This window comes from Salmo salar, chromosome ssa16 (genome assembly GCF_905237065.1).
Source record: "Salmo salar chromosome ssa16, Ssal_v3.1, whole genome shotgun sequence".
Classification (NCBI taxonomy): Eukaryota; Metazoa; Chordata; class Actinopteri; order Salmoniformes; family Salmonidae; genus Salmo; species Salmo salar.
This window is the reverse complement of record NC_059457.1, coordinates 26,934,062-26,949,391: the sequence shown is the minus strand read 5'-3', so window position 1 is coordinate 26,949,391 and position 15,330 is coordinate 26,934,062. Positions and strand designations below refer to the sequence as shown.

The 15,330-nt window shown below is 45.2% G+C and overlaps 1 protein-coding gene across 2 annotated transcripts in view; it reads left to right on the top strand.

Annotated features, from left to right (window-relative positions):
- Positions 1 to 1,029: 1,029 nt before the first annotated feature.
- LOC106573467 (semaphorin-4B) overlaps positions 1,030 to 15,330 on the top strand; it is a 137,626-nt gene continuing 123,325 nt past the window's right edge. The window contains exon 1 of one of the 2 annotated variants that reach the window (XM_014148547.2): positions 1,030 to 1,176. The gene's annotated coding sequence lies outside the window, so the exon portion shown is untranslated. Of the gene's footprint in view, positions 1,177 to 1,384; positions 1,565 to 15,330 lie in introns of those variants that run through there. The other variant, XM_014148546.2, reaches the window with a different exon arrangement.

Sequence of the window (15,330 nt, the reverse complement as noted above, 5' to 3'; positions counted from 1 at the left end):
TTCTGAGTATAATAATACATATTTATCATGAGCACTCAACACGCTGCACCTTGGTCTACTCATTACGACAAACGTCACACCCTGCCTCATCTAACAGGCTGGATGTGTGAGGATATCAGGCCAATAGCCTACATTAGCAGTGGATGAGTGTATGATATGAAGTTAATATTTTTCTGAACTGTCATTGCTGTGGATATTGTGTGTGGCATGTGGTGGGTCTGTTGGTGGGGGATGAACATCTGTTTACTGGTGAAGGGAGGACCACCATCATGTCTTCCCTAGTGCCACCAGCCAGACTCTGTGGCCACCTGATACTCTGTCTGTGTTCTGTCTTTGTGTGTCTCTCTCTCTGTCGGAGACATGCTGCAGGAGGAGAACTTTTCACATAGCAGCTTTCCTGCTGCCTCACTTATTTATTGTGACAGTTTGGTTTAAATGTAATCAGCTTGAGCAGATGTCTACCAGCAACAATTCCCCATTTTCACTCTCAATAACATTGCTGTAAGGAATCTAAAATTACCTTTTGTTAGGAGCTGAATATCAACCTGCAATGCAACCACCTATGCGTGCACACACAAAAAAAACATCCGCCAACGCACACAATACAAGCATGCTCACCAATACTATTCAAACACACACAAATTACACCCTTTAGAATAACACTCAGATACATGGCATTAGTACCATTAACAATAACAATAATCTTCTGTTACAATCAGCAATACTGAGCATGAATTACAGCATTACAGCATCTTCTGTTAATGACCTCAGACTATTAACAGAATTAACAGTGCATTAATTGTGGTGTGTGCAGTGTGAAGAGTCCACCAGTGACAGAGAGTACTGCTGTTACAGGGAGCCACTCCTCTCCCCAGCGCTCTCCCCTCCTCTCCTCTCCCACCCTTCTACAGGAGCAGCCTATGATGTAATGTGCCTGCCACTGATAGAGCAAACCCCTCTCCTGTTTTAGATTTTCCCCCTCCCCTTCCTATTTGCTGTCTGCTGCTTCTGAGGCTGCTGGTAGTAGTGGCTCAGTCTGCGAGCCGGGCGCTGGTTTGGTTCAGCTGCAGCCCTCGGCATCTCTGGGGATCCCTGCAGAGCTTCTGTTCCTCTGTCACCGCCTGACTAGAAGATACTGGTACAGACCACCGCAATACCTATCCTCTATTACTCAAGGTAACTCGCCTGGCTCACCACAAAGGAATATATTGTAAAGAGCGAGGAAGGGAGAGAGAGACAGAGAAAGGAGAGAGGAATGACAGGAGAAACCTGGCTTGGTGTCCAGTCAACTGCTGAATGAATCGGTCTGTGCGGTGAAAGCTTCTTGTCTCTGTAGCGCTTGCTGCCATGGCAATAGATTGAATTCTGCACCCTGTGGCTTCTGCTATCGCACCCCCACTCTCTCTCTCTGCCTGCCTGTGCATGTAGTATAAGGTGTTGGTTACCATGGTTAAGATGGGATGGATTCCCATACTGGCTCAGAGCTAATTCAGCATGTCTAGTGAAGAGCTACATTTGGAAAGGTTATTCCTTTTTTCCCAGGCACATTTTATGGAGAATTACAGTAAGCTTCCCTTTCTTCTCAATTATTTAAGAGTAAGCATATTTCTGAAAAGAACAGGGATACAGGGTTACTGTTATTCTTTCTCATACTTGAAAATCGACATTTTGCTGTAACTAAATGAATGATTATGCTGTTCTGTCTAAGTGTAATAATTGTAGGTTTCTATCTATTTTCAATATATGATTTCTTTTCAGTTCAGAAAATGTGGGCGTGTGCATGGCCAATGATGTGCATGAGTTATACAGTAGGAGTCATCTGCATGAATGCAGATTTCTTTCCATTTAGATCATGGAATGTTTTAAAAGTGGAGGTAGATTGATAACGTACAGGTTTAATGCATCATGCTTACGTCATCATATTGTCAAAAATATACTCTGGATATATATTTCTGGTACATATGCTTCAAATCGGTTGCTAGTTTAAATGTAGCTTGTGAATTCTCAGTGGTTGCCTGGGCTAAACTCTGGTACGTTGCCTGATGCAATGTTAATAATTAATGTCTTGTCTGTGGACATTACTAATTCATCCAGAGGATTTCCCCTTCTACTATCAGAGGAGAATACCTACACCCCTCTGTACCCACTAACCACTCAGTGTAATTAAGGACTGTAATATGTTCACTTATCTCACTATGTGGCTTGACATTCAGGCCACTATATTGGTACTCTTTTAACAATTTGGAAATGATTTCATCATATTTGAATCACCCATTCATATAAACACTGAAACCAAACACAAAAAGGTATGAATATTGGGGATCCTTTGTGCAGAGATCTACTGTAGACAACAATCCCCTGCTTTGATTGGTCAGGTAAGATCATGTGGGATGTTGGGTGGGGGGGGGGGGGTCATCCTATGATTTCCCAATGGGAAGAGGTGATGTTTACAGTCAAGGTAATTGGCTCTTTGAGCCAAACTATACTGTAGTATTCAGCCAACATACAGTAGTACGCTTCAGGCAATTTAAACATTTAAATTGTTTTGTACTTCAAGGAAGCAGGCTATCTGCATGTATAGCATACTTTAGAGCAATGTTTCCCAACCCTGGTCCTCCAGTACCCCCAACAGTATACAGTTTCATTGTAGCCCTTGACAAACACACCTCATTCAACTCATTGAGGGCTTGATGATTAGTTGACAAGGTGTGCTTGTGTAATAATGGAGCTGTGAGTCGGGAAGCAGGTGCAACGTTTAATAAAACAACAAAACCAGTAATGAGACAATTCCATGTGGCTACACACCGGTACACAAGAATAATACCAACTGGTGAGTGAACATAAGAGAGTGACATATAAAGGGGAGGAAATTATTATGGTAACAAAGTCCAGGTGTGAATCATAATGATTAACATGTGCGCGTAATGATGAGTGCCAGGTGTGTGTAATGATGAATCCCAGGACCGGTGGTTAGTATTCCGGCGACGTCGGTGGAGGAGCAGGAGAAGACGTGTCAGTATCGCCCCCCGACGCGCGGCTCCAGCCACAGGATGACACCAACCAGGGGGACGACCCCGAGGAAAAGGATCAGGTCTGTCCGGGTGGCGAAGGTGGAAATCACGAATGATGTTGGGGTCCAGAATGTCCAGCGTACACCGGACCCCCCTCGATGTCCGGGGGGGGGCTTGGGTTACAGTATCAGCTAGAGGACCAGGAACCACCGGCTTGAGAAGGGAGACATGAAAAGAGGGTGAGACACAATAGTGACTGGGTAGTTGTAACCTGTACATCACCTCGTTGACCCTCCGAAGAACCATGAATGGTCTCACAAACCGGGGGCTCAGTTTCTTGCAGGGCAGGCGCCGATACCCGGACGTGAGGCTGACCGTGACCCCCAAGCTTCTCCAAGAAGGCCCTCCATACTCATGATGTGAATTGGGAGCCACGGTCAGAGACAATGTCCTTCGGAGGGCCATAAAGCAGGAAGACCTGCTGGAAGAGTGCCTCAGCAACCTGGAGAGCAGTGGGGAGACCTGGAAGAAGGATTAATCGACATGACTTGGAATATCTATCCACTACCACCAGAATGGAACCATCAGAGGAGGGAAGATCGGTTACAAAGTCAATGGATAGACCAAGGTCGCTGAGGCACTGGAAGTGGCAGGAGCTTCCCTGCTGGAGCATTCCGGGGGGACTTGGTTTGAGCACATATGGAACAGGAGTTGACATACCAAGTGACATCCTGCACCTAGGTGGGCCACCAGTACTTCTCAGCGATGGTGTGGATGGTGCGAGAAATACCTGGATGTCCAGCGATGACAGCTGTGTGTGCCCAGGTCAGCAGCAGCAGCAGGTCAGCAGCAATCCCTTATCCCTGTGGGAGGGGAGGAGCAGGAGAAGCTCCATTATTACAGCTTGTCCAGGGTTACAAGAAAAATGTGTACTGTTGGGGGTACTCGAGGACCATGGTTGGGAAACACTGCTGTAGAGAGCTGAAATGAAATGCATGCAAACTTTCCTCCTGGAGTGCTCAATGGAGTGCTCATTAATGTGTTATTTCAGCCAAATGATTGTCCCCAGGTAGTGCTCTCACAATCTTAGCTTCTCACAAAAAATATGCATCTCCTCCTTACCTACGGGATCGGTGTCCCTATACCAGGACTGTTGAGCTAACGTGTGCTAATGTGATTAGCATGCCTTTTGTAAGTAACAGCAAACTTCCCAGCACATAGACATGTCTTATATGGGCAGAAAGCTTAAATTCATGTTAATCTAACTGCACTGTCCAATTTACAGTAGCTATTACAGTGAAAAAATACCATGCTATTGTTTGAGGAGAGTGCACAACAACAAAAACCTTTATTTTACATTTTACATTTTAGTCATTTAGCAGACGCTCTTATCCAGAGCGACTTACAAATTGGTGCATTCACCTATAATATCCAGTGGAACAACCACTTTACAATAGTGCATCTAAATCTTTTAAGGGGGGGGGTTAGAAGGATTACTTTATCCTATCCCAGGTATTCCTTGAAGAGGTGGGGTTTCAGGTGTCTCCGGAAGGTGGTGATTGACTCCGCTGTCCTGGCGTCGTGAGGGAGCTTGTTCCACCATTGGGGTGCCAGAGCAGCGAACAGTTTTGACTGGGCTGAGCGAGAACTGTGCTTCCTCAGAGGTAGGGAGGCGAGCAGGCCAGAGGTGGATGAACGGAGTGCCCTTGTTTGGGTGTAGGGCCTGATCAGAGCCTGAAGGTACGGAGGTGCCGTTCCCCTCACAGCTCCGTAGGCAAGCACCATGGTCTTGTAGCGGATGCGAGCTTCGACTGGAAGCCAGTGGAGAGAGCGGAGGAGCGGGGTGACGTGAGAGAACTTGGGAAGGTTGAACACCAGACGGGCTGCGGCGTTCTGGATGAGTTGTAGGGGTTTAATGGCACAGGCAGGGAGCCCAGCCAACAGCGAGTTGCAATAATCCAGACGGGAGATGACAAGTGCCTGGATTAGGACCTGCGCCGCTTCCTGTGTGAGGCAGGGTCGTACTCTGCGAATGTTGTAGAGCATGAACCTACAGGATCGGGTCACCGCCTTGATGTTGGTGGAGAACGACAGGGTGTTGTCCAGGGTCACGCCAAGGCTCTTAGCACTCTGGGAGGAGGACACAAGGGAGTTGTCAACCGTGATGGCGAGATCATGGAACGGGCAGTCCTTCCCCGGGAGGAAGAGCAGCTCCGTCTTGCCGAGGTTCAGCTTGAGGTGGTGATCCGTCATCCACACTGATATGTCTGCCAGACATGCAGAGATGCGATTCGCCACCTGGTTGTCAGAAGGGGGAAAGGAGAAGATTAATTGTGTGTCATCTGCATAGCAATGATATGAGAGACCATGTGAGGATATGACAGAGCCAAGTGACTTGGTGTATAGCGAGAATAGGAGTGGGCCAAGAACAGAGCCCTGGGGGACACCAGTGGTGAGAGCACGTGGTGCGGAGACAGATTCTCGCCACGCCACCTGGTAGGAGCGACCTGTCAGGTAGGACGCAATCCAAGCGTGCGCGGTGCCGGAGATGCCCAGCTCGGAGAGGGTGGAGAGGAGGATCTGATGGTTCACGGTATCAAAGGCAGCAGATAGGTCTAGAAGGATGAGAGCAGAGGAGAGAGAGTTAGCTTTAGCAGTGCGGAGAGCCTCCGTGACACAGAGAAGAGCAGTCTCAGTTGAATGCCCAGTCTTGAAACCTGACTGATTAGGATCAAGAAGGTCATTCTGAGAGAGATAGCAAGAGAGCTGGCCAAGGACGGCGCGTTCAAGAGTTTTGGAGAGAAAGGAAAGAAGGGATACTGGTCTGTAGTTGTTGACATCGGAGGGATCGAGTGTAGGTTTTTTCAGAAGGGGTGCAACTCTCGCTCTCTTGAAGGCGGAAGGGACGTAGCCAGCGGTCAAGGATGCGTTGATGAGCGAGGTGAGGTAGGGGAGAAGGTCTCCGGAAATGGTCTGGAGAAGAGAGGAGGGGATAGTGTCAAGTGGGCAGGTTGTTGGGCGGCCGGCCGTCTCAAGACGCGAGATTTCATCTGGAGAGAGATGGGAGAAAGAGGTCAAAGCACAGGGTAGGGCAGTGTGAGCAGGACCAGCAGTGTCGTTTGACTTAGCAAACGAGGATCGGATGTCGTCAACCTTCTTTTCAAAATGGTTGACGAAGTCATCCGCAGAGAGGGAGGAGGGGGGGAGGGGGAGGAGGATTCAGGAGGGAGGAGAAGGTAGCAAAGAGCTTCCTAGGGTTAGAGGCAGATGCTTGGAGTTTAGAGTGGTAGAAAGTGGCTTTAGCAGCAGAGACAGAAGAGGAAAATGTAGAGAGGAGGGAGTGAAAGGATGCCAGGTCCGCAGGGGAGGCGAGTTTTCCTCCATTTCCGCTCGGCTGCCCGGAGCCCTGTTCTGTGAGCTCGCAGTGAGTCGTCGAGCCACGGAGCAGGAGGGGAGGACCGAGCCGGCCTGGAGGATAGGGGACAGAGGAAATCAAAGGATGCAGAGAGGGAGGAGAGGAGGGTTGAGGAGGCAGAATCAGGAGATAGGTTGGAGAAGGTTTGAGCAGAGGGAAGAGATGATAGGATGGAAGAGGAGAGAGTAGCGGGAGAGAGAGAGCGAAGGTTGGGACGGCGCAATACCATCCGAGTAGGGGGAGAGTGAGAAGTGTTGGATGAGAGCGAGAGGGAAAAGGATACAAGGTAGTGGTCGGAGACTTGGAGGGGAGTTGCAATGAGATTAGTGGAAGAACAGCATCTAGTAAAGATGAGGTCAAGCGTATTGCCTGCCTTGTGAGTAGGGGGGGAAGGTGAGAGGGTGAGGTCGAAAGAGGAGAGGAGTGGAAAGAAGGAGGCAGAGAGGAATGAGTCGAAGGTAGACGTGGGGAGGTTAAAGTCACCCAGAACTGTGAGAGGTGAGCCATCCTCAGGAAAGGAACTTATCAAGGCGTCAAGCTCATTGATGAACTCTCCAAGGGAACCTGGAGGGCGATAAATTATAAGGATGTTAAGCTTGAAAGGGCTGGTAACTGTGACAGCATGGAATTCAAATGAGGAGATAGACAGATGGGTCAGGGGAGAAAGAGAGAATGTCCACTTGGGAGAGATGAGGATTCCAGTGCCACCACCCCGCTGGCTCGATGCTCTAGGGGTATGCGAGAACACGTAGTCAGACGAGGAGAGAGCAGTAGGAGTAGCAGTGTTATCTGTGGTGATCCATGTTTCCGTCAGCGCCAGGAAGTCTAGGGACTGGAGGGTAGCATAGGCTGAGATGAACTCAGCCTTGTTGGCGCAGACCGGCAGTTCCAGAGGCTGCCGGAGACCTGGATCTCCACGTGGGTCGTGCGCGCTGGGACCACCAGGTTAGAGTGGCAGCGGCCACGCGGTGTGGAGCGTTTGTATGGCCTGTGCAGAGGAGAGAGAACAGGGATAGGCAGACACATAGTAGACAAGCTACAGAAGAGGCTACGCTAATGCAAATGAGATTGGAGTGACAAGTGGACTACACGTCTCGAATGTTCAGGAAGTTAAGCTTACGTTGCAAAAATGTTATTGACTAAAATGATACAGTACTGCTGGCTGGTGGAGTAGGCTAGCTAGCAGTGGCTGCGTTGTTGACTTTGAACGTGTAGCTGGCTAGGTAACCTCGGTAGTTTCAGTACTACACCTTGTCATGATACAAAGCAACTTTGTAGCTAGCTAGCTAACATAACACTAATCAAGACGTTCCTTGTAGTGTATTTAGTTTCAACAATGCTGCTCGTCGGTAATAGTTGGCTAGGTTAGGAAAAATGGCGTCGCGGGGGGACGGAAATAGCTGGCTAGCTAACCTCGATGGCTGGCTAGCTAACAATTATCAATTAACAATTATCAAGCTATGACAAAGACGACTAGGTAGCTAGCTAGGTAACACTGCACTAGTCAAATCGTTCCGTTGTAAAGTATTAGTAACTACAGCGCTGCTAGTCGGTAACGGTTGGCTAGCTGGCAGTGGGTTAATGATGACTAGGTGTGTTGAGTAAGTCTGGCGCCGCGTCGCGGCTGGCTAGCACACCTCGATAATACTCAAACTCAAACTACACAATTATCTTAGATACAGAGACAGCAAAGACAACTATGTAGCTGGCTAACTAACACTAACACCACACTAATCAAGTCGTTGCGTTGTAATGTAATAGTTTCTGCGGTGCTGCTAGTCGGTAGAAGTTGGCTAGCTAACAGTGATGACTAGCTAGCTAGCAGCTAGCAGTGTTGACTACGTTAGGAGGACGAAGATAGCTAGCCTCGATAATTACTCAGTTACTCTAAACTACACAATTATCTTTGATACAAAGACGGCTATGTAGCTAGCTAAGAAGAATTGCTCAGATCAAACAAATCAAGCCGTTGTAATGTAGCGAAGTGTAATATTACCTGTGGAGCGAAGCGTGGTGCGACTGCTCGCTCCAAACCGGAAGTACAGTCATTATTCGATATACGTAGTGTGTGTACAAAATAAAACTGTATCCATACAGCCATAGGAAAGCATACCACTCAGAGACAGCTTGGGACCAGCAGTATGGCCAGCGAAGAGTTATCTCGGCCCATTCCAGCACAGCTCAGTTCCAGGGAGTGAGTCAGTGTGTGGTGTGTTTGCATGCATCATAAACAGGACAATCACGGCAACTGGTTTGATACATTCACATCTGAAGGTAAATAATGTACTTACATTCAGTAATCTTGCACTGATTTGTCATCCTGAGGGTCCCGGAGATAAAATGTAGCATAGTTTTGTTTGATAAAATCAATTTTTATATTCTAATGTAGGAACTGAGTTCTACAGTTTGAACCCCTGCTGTCTCTGGCTCCACACCCATCCTGCCCGGCCATCTAGATGTGTGAAAGTAGTGTATAAGCTAATGATCCATCATGTATGACATTCCTGGGAGTGTGTAAACTTACATTTTGTATTACCATATCATTTTTGTATGTTCTCTATAGTTATGTACTTGAAAACGTATCAATTGACCAATTTGGCACATTTGAGCAGATTTTATACAAAATATTGTCCACTATGGCTACGCTTCACTGGATCAATCTGAAACTTTGCACACACACTGCTTCCATCTAGTGTCCAAAATCTAAATTGCGCCTAAACTGCAATATTGTATTATGGCCTTTGTCTTGCATTTCAAGATGATGAAGAAGAAAAAAGAAAACGCATGTTTTTTGTTTGTATTATCTTTTACCAGATCTAATGTGTTATATTATCCTACATTAATTTCAAATTTCCATAAACTAAAAGTGTTTCCTTTCAAATGGTATCAAGAATATGCATATCCTGGCTTCAGGTCCTGAGCTACAGGCAGTTAGATTTGGGTATGTCATTTTAGGCGAAAATTGAAAAAAAGGGTCCGATCTGATTCCATTGAGCTGTGGGGTCTAAAAAATGTTAATCTTACATTTAATATGATATCTTCCAAGGAGGTGATTCTGTAAATGAAGGGCTTTGCTTCTTACACTTGTTAGCTGAATATAGCACCATGACAGCAGGTGTTTTTGTGTAAAACTTCTCCTGGGAAAGGAGTGAAAGCCATAAATAGACTTGTTACGGAAATGGTTTCCAATTAAGAGTTAAGAGAGTAGCAGGGAAGACCTGTCTGTCTCTGAGATGTGGTGGATTACTATTCAAATCCTACACTCAGACCTTAGTCATGAAGAAGGCCTGGGGAGAACATAGGGGCTGCTCATACAGTGGACTCCCAATGGAATCGTATCATACTATCAGTCTACTATCAACCCTTTGTATGAGGGTTGGATATTATTGGTCTGAAAATACATTTGGATTTGGTCACTTTTATGCCGAGGTTACTCTTATGTCCTTACTTTAAAAAACATATAGAAATCATAGTAATGTAGTTTAAATAAAGGTTACATTTGAAAAAATCTGATATGTGTGCACTAGGGTAACGTTTATAAAGTTAATGTGTCTGACCTTTAAACAGTTGTTGAAAATTGAACATTCCCACTGGGCACAAACTGTTTGAATTAAAGTTGTTTCAATGTAATTTGTCAACGTATTGTGACTTGGAAAATACATAGGATTTTTTTTTAACTGTTGTTTTGAGGGTGAAATTTCAACCACAGTATTATATCATCATGGTAACCACATTTCAATGCAACCAAATATCAATATTATAAGGAGATGTATCTTCTGCTCGGATTGTTCCATCTGTGCCACTAAGTCTGACTTTAATTCCAGTTTGTCTACAAATTAATTGATATGTTGGATTCACATCTCCATCTCCACCAAAAACTAAGTTAAAGAATAGGACATGAAGTTTGATTTTATTTAGTCCTATTCTTTAACTTAGATTTTTGGTTCATGGAGACATGAATCCAACATATTAATTATTAGACAAACTGGAATTAAATCCAGACTAAATTAGTCGCACAAATGGAATTATCCAAGCAGATCTCTTTCAAATGTTGATATTTGTCCGTGTTTTCAACCAAACACAATTCAATATATATTTTGTAAAACACTAAATAGCCTAAAGTTAATGCTAACGTAACATTCAAACTTAAAATAAGTAATACATCCATGGCCACGCTTTGAGGTTACTGTAACTATAAATGTGTTTTTATGTAATCATATAACTCCTGCATGTTCAAGATAACATTCATAGGTCTTCGCGGGTCAGTGGAAATCTTCACAATTGCTATAATAATCTGCGCAGAATCTCAAATGCCATTGATCACTTGCACACTGCCAGTGCTTAATTTGAGCCGTGCTGTGCCGAAAATCTCTCCCCCCTTCTAATTTCCTTAATTTTGTGGCTAGAGTGAAATACTTTCTGTGGCACACATCCGAGTCAAATACTTTCCACAGAACAAACTTCACGTCAGGATAGGCAACCGAAATTAATAATTAATGTATGTGTTATATTAAACATAGAAGAGGGAGTAAAATGTTTGGCAAGCAATAAACCTTTCAGAACAACTATGGCTGAATTATTATCCTTACACTTTCAAAAATACTAGTCGAATAAGACATGGGAGAGATGACGAATTTTGGCAAAGAGATTTATTTATAGACTAATATAAAATTCAGTAGCGGATTTAGGTTCGGGCGACATGGGCAGCCGCGCAGGGCGCAATCTTTAGTGCCGCCCCGAGTATGTGCGGGCGCGGGCGCGGGCGCGGGCGCTGAAGCTGGGTTCGCCCAGGGCGCCATACAAGCTAGAACCGCCACATACACTTGAAACAAATAGCCAAACCGAAAACTGCAGACAAAAATGCTTTCTGCTACTAAGATAAGTGAAATGTAGGCTAAACTGACAACGGAGTGAAGAGCAGAAATCTAAACTAGCAAGCAAGTCGCAGCAATGAAGAACGCGAAGAGGGGGAGAATTTTAGCAGGGGGGAGATTTTCGGCACAACACCGGATTCTGCCGGAACAGGATCCGGCACGTCTCAGTTTTGGACTGTGTCGTTCCGGGACCTATTTAACCGGTTCCGGTACTGATAGACATGAGCCTGCAACTGTCATCACTCCCGCATTGCAGTTCATAATTTCTTTCTTAATTGAATCATAGTCGATGGGTTCTGGAGGAGCTGCAGCACCCTTGAAAATGTGAAATACATTTGCCGAAGTTATAGAATAACTGCTATCAGTTCAGAAAGAAATGAACTAATTCAGAATAGCCTACGACACCATGAAAATGACCATAATGTAGCCACATAAGATCAGTATCTTGTTTTTCTTAAATGGCTTATCTGTGGATTGTGTGTAGCCCAATAACAATGAAAAGCCTACTGTCGGGAACGCGCGGCAAATCTGTCAGTGAACAGCATGCTGACAAAACAGGCCTTTCGCAATATTTCAAATACAATCTCGGGAAAACAGTTTGGAAACCAAATGGCTTCTGCTGAAAAGAGAAGACTCTAATCTACATGATGTAGGCTAACAACATATTTGATCAACTTCCAAATATTGTTTTATCAAGTAAAACAAGAGCGAGATATAGGCTTTTGGCAAGAACGCATCGGCCATCACAAAAATGTCCCCCATGTGTAAGTGCCTCTGCTCTATTGCTATATGCCACTACGCAAATGCGATGATATGCATGCAATGCCTTATAATAAATGTGTTTTTTTTATCATGCGTTCCGGTACCTCAGAGCTCCCCAGGGCACCCCCCTCTCGCGCTCCAATTTTGTTTTGGCACCTCCAGCTACTGTAAATTATGCCTGCTCAGTGTGTTGGCTTCTCAGTACCCATTATTCTAAAGCACAATCTAATTACTATTTTACAAGCTGAACACCAGCAGAAGAATCAATATGTTGTACTTCATCCTTTACAGAGATTTCTTAATTTCATTAACCTTTTTAGGACTGTGTTTTGCTGTCTTTTTGCTCCAGACTACACATCAGAAGGATGTTGTGCTGAATAAAGGCACTTAGTCATTTATTTTCACTACTCAGAGTTAATTAGTGTTTTATTTCAGGCCCCCAGAGTACAGGCTTGTATTAGAGACTTCCAGCTGGCTTCCTGGGTTCAGCAGACCTTCTCATAAGCCTTGACTTCCCCTGAACCCCAGCAGCCCCTTGCCAGCCCCCACCAACCTCAGCAGCCCCACACAACCAACCAACAGGGAAAGATTTACACAGATTGTTTAAGTGTTTAAAATGTGAAAATCTTTCACTGGAACTAAGGGGCCTAGCCCGAACCATGAAAACCTCCCCATTATTCCTCCTGCACCAAAGTTTATATCATGACACAAGGTGAGACCCAGATGCAGGTACAGGAGGCAGATGGTTGGAGTCTTAAAATGTTTATTAATCCAAAGGGGTAGGCAAGAGAATGGTCGTGGACAGGCAAAAAGGTCAAAACCAGATCAGAGTCCAGGAGGTACAGAGTGGCAGACAGGCTCGTGGTCAAGGCAGGCAGAATGGTCAGGCAGGCGGGTACAAAGTCCAGAGAACAGGCAAGGGTCAAAACCGGGAGGACTAGAAAAAGGAGAATAGTAAAAAGGAGTATGGGAAAAACACGCACAGAGAGATAGGAAACACAGGGATAAATACACAGGGGAAAATAAGTGACAGCTGGAGGGGGTGGAGACAATCACAGGAACAGGTGAAGCAGATCAGGGCGTGACACTTTACAGTTGGCACTATGCATTTGTGCAGGTAGTGTTCTTCTGGCATCCGCAAAACCCAGATTCATCCATCGGCCAGATTGTGAAGCCTGATTCATCACTCCAGAGAACGAGTTTCCACTGCTCCAGAGTCCAATAGCGGTGAGCTTTACACCATTCCAGCCGATGCTTGGTATTGTGCATGGTGATCTTAGGCTTGTGTGCGTCTGCTCAGCCATGGAAACCCATTACATTAAGCTCCTGACGAACAGTTCTTGTGCTGACGTTGTGTCCAGTGGCAGTTTGGAACTCGGTAATGAGTGTTGCAACCGAAGACAGCCTATTTTTTACGCGCTACGTGCTTCATCACTTGCTGGTCCCGTTCTGTGAGCTTGTGTGGCCTACCACTTCGCGCCTGAGCCATTGTTGCTCCTAGACGTTTCCACTTCACAGTAACAGCACTTACAGATGTTAGGGCAGAAATTTGTCGAACTGACTTTTTGGAAAGTTGGCATCCTATGACGGTGCCACGTTGAAAGTCACTGAGCTCTTCAGTAAGGCCATTCTACTGCCATTCTTTGTCTATGGAGATTGCATTGCTGTGTGCTCGATTTTATACACCTGTCAGCAACAGGTGTGGCTGAAATAGCAGAATGCACTAATTTGAAGTGGTGTCCACATACTTTTGGTGATGTAGTGGATATTCAGCACTCCTTTCAAGCTAGAATCCTTAATGATGAAACTGGCACGTCCGTCTGGGATATTACAATAACAAAGAAGTTACCGCAAACAAACAGTTTTATTCCCTCTGACATAATTGCATGTGAAATGTACTGCATCTTTTCACCACGCTGCTAGACACACCTTAACTCTGTTTTGTCCACAAAAAAACCCAATAACAACCCACTGGGCACACACCGGTTGAATCAACATTGCGTCCAAGTCCTTTCAACGAAAGTGCTGTACGTTGAACCAATGTGGAATAGACATTGCATTTTCATCTGTGCCCAGTGGGAAAGGTGCAAGGGTCGGACAGTGATGCTGTTTCCCCGAATGTGGATTCCATCTTTAAAACAAACATTATTCAAAATAACATTTCAAAACAATATTTTTTAAGTACATAACTAGAACCAGGAGTTTTCCTTGGTCAAGTCACATGGTCAGGTAAAACTCTTGGACCTACTAATAATAATTACTGTGGTACAGTATCAGAACACTGGCCATGAGAGATCGGAGTGATGTGCTTAATAAATGAATTTCTCTCTCTATTGAAGTGAGGAGGACAGGCGATGTTGTTGCATGCCATCAGAGGGATTGAAATAGAGGAGACATGAAAGTGAGCTGCTGTTGCCTTTGATATGGAGGGCCACCTGAGGAGCACAGGAGTTTTTCTCTCCCCAAAGCCCCATCTGAATATTGAACAGGTGCTTGTTCTAGTCAAGCCAGAACATAGATTCTCAATACTGACAAAGAGAGATGCTGAAGGAGTTTGACTATCAACTCAATAAACTGTTTGTTAATCATGATTATTCAATATTGCACAGTTGTGATTATGTCACAAATGTAGATGCTCTATGGAGGATGAGAAAGAGGGAGAGAGAGAGAACGAGGAGGGATAAACGCATGTTTAGGAGAGAGAAGGATGTTGCACACAGCTGATATGGTGTGCACATGACAGACAGGGCTGGAGAAAGAAAGGGAGGTTAGACTGATGAGTAATGGGAGTGACATAGTGTATGAGACAGAGGAGCGTGCATGGACTCAGTATTCTAATGAAAGGACATGTCGTGTAGTGAGTCACACAGATTATCACAAACCTTCTTTTACAACACATCCTGGGATGGAGCAGTGGGATTGCCAATCTGCCAGAGGGCACGCATCGCGGCCCACACCCTAACCCTCCCTAGGAGATACAGAGGCATTATTGGTGGTGTAATAAGGCTTCTGGTCAGGGAATTACTGTTTTATAATGCTAGATTATATATTAATGCTGTTGGGAAGATGGAGGATTTGGCTTCAATAGCTTGTGACAGTATGCCATGCCACCATACTGATGTTATTATTGTTCATACTGTACAGCTCAATGACTCTTCTGAGTGAATTTTCAAAATAGCAATTACAGATTTCATCATCTAGAGAGGAAACCTAGTGAACTGGCCTTACATTCCCTGTGACATCAGCCATCTGAGAAGTACATGACTGT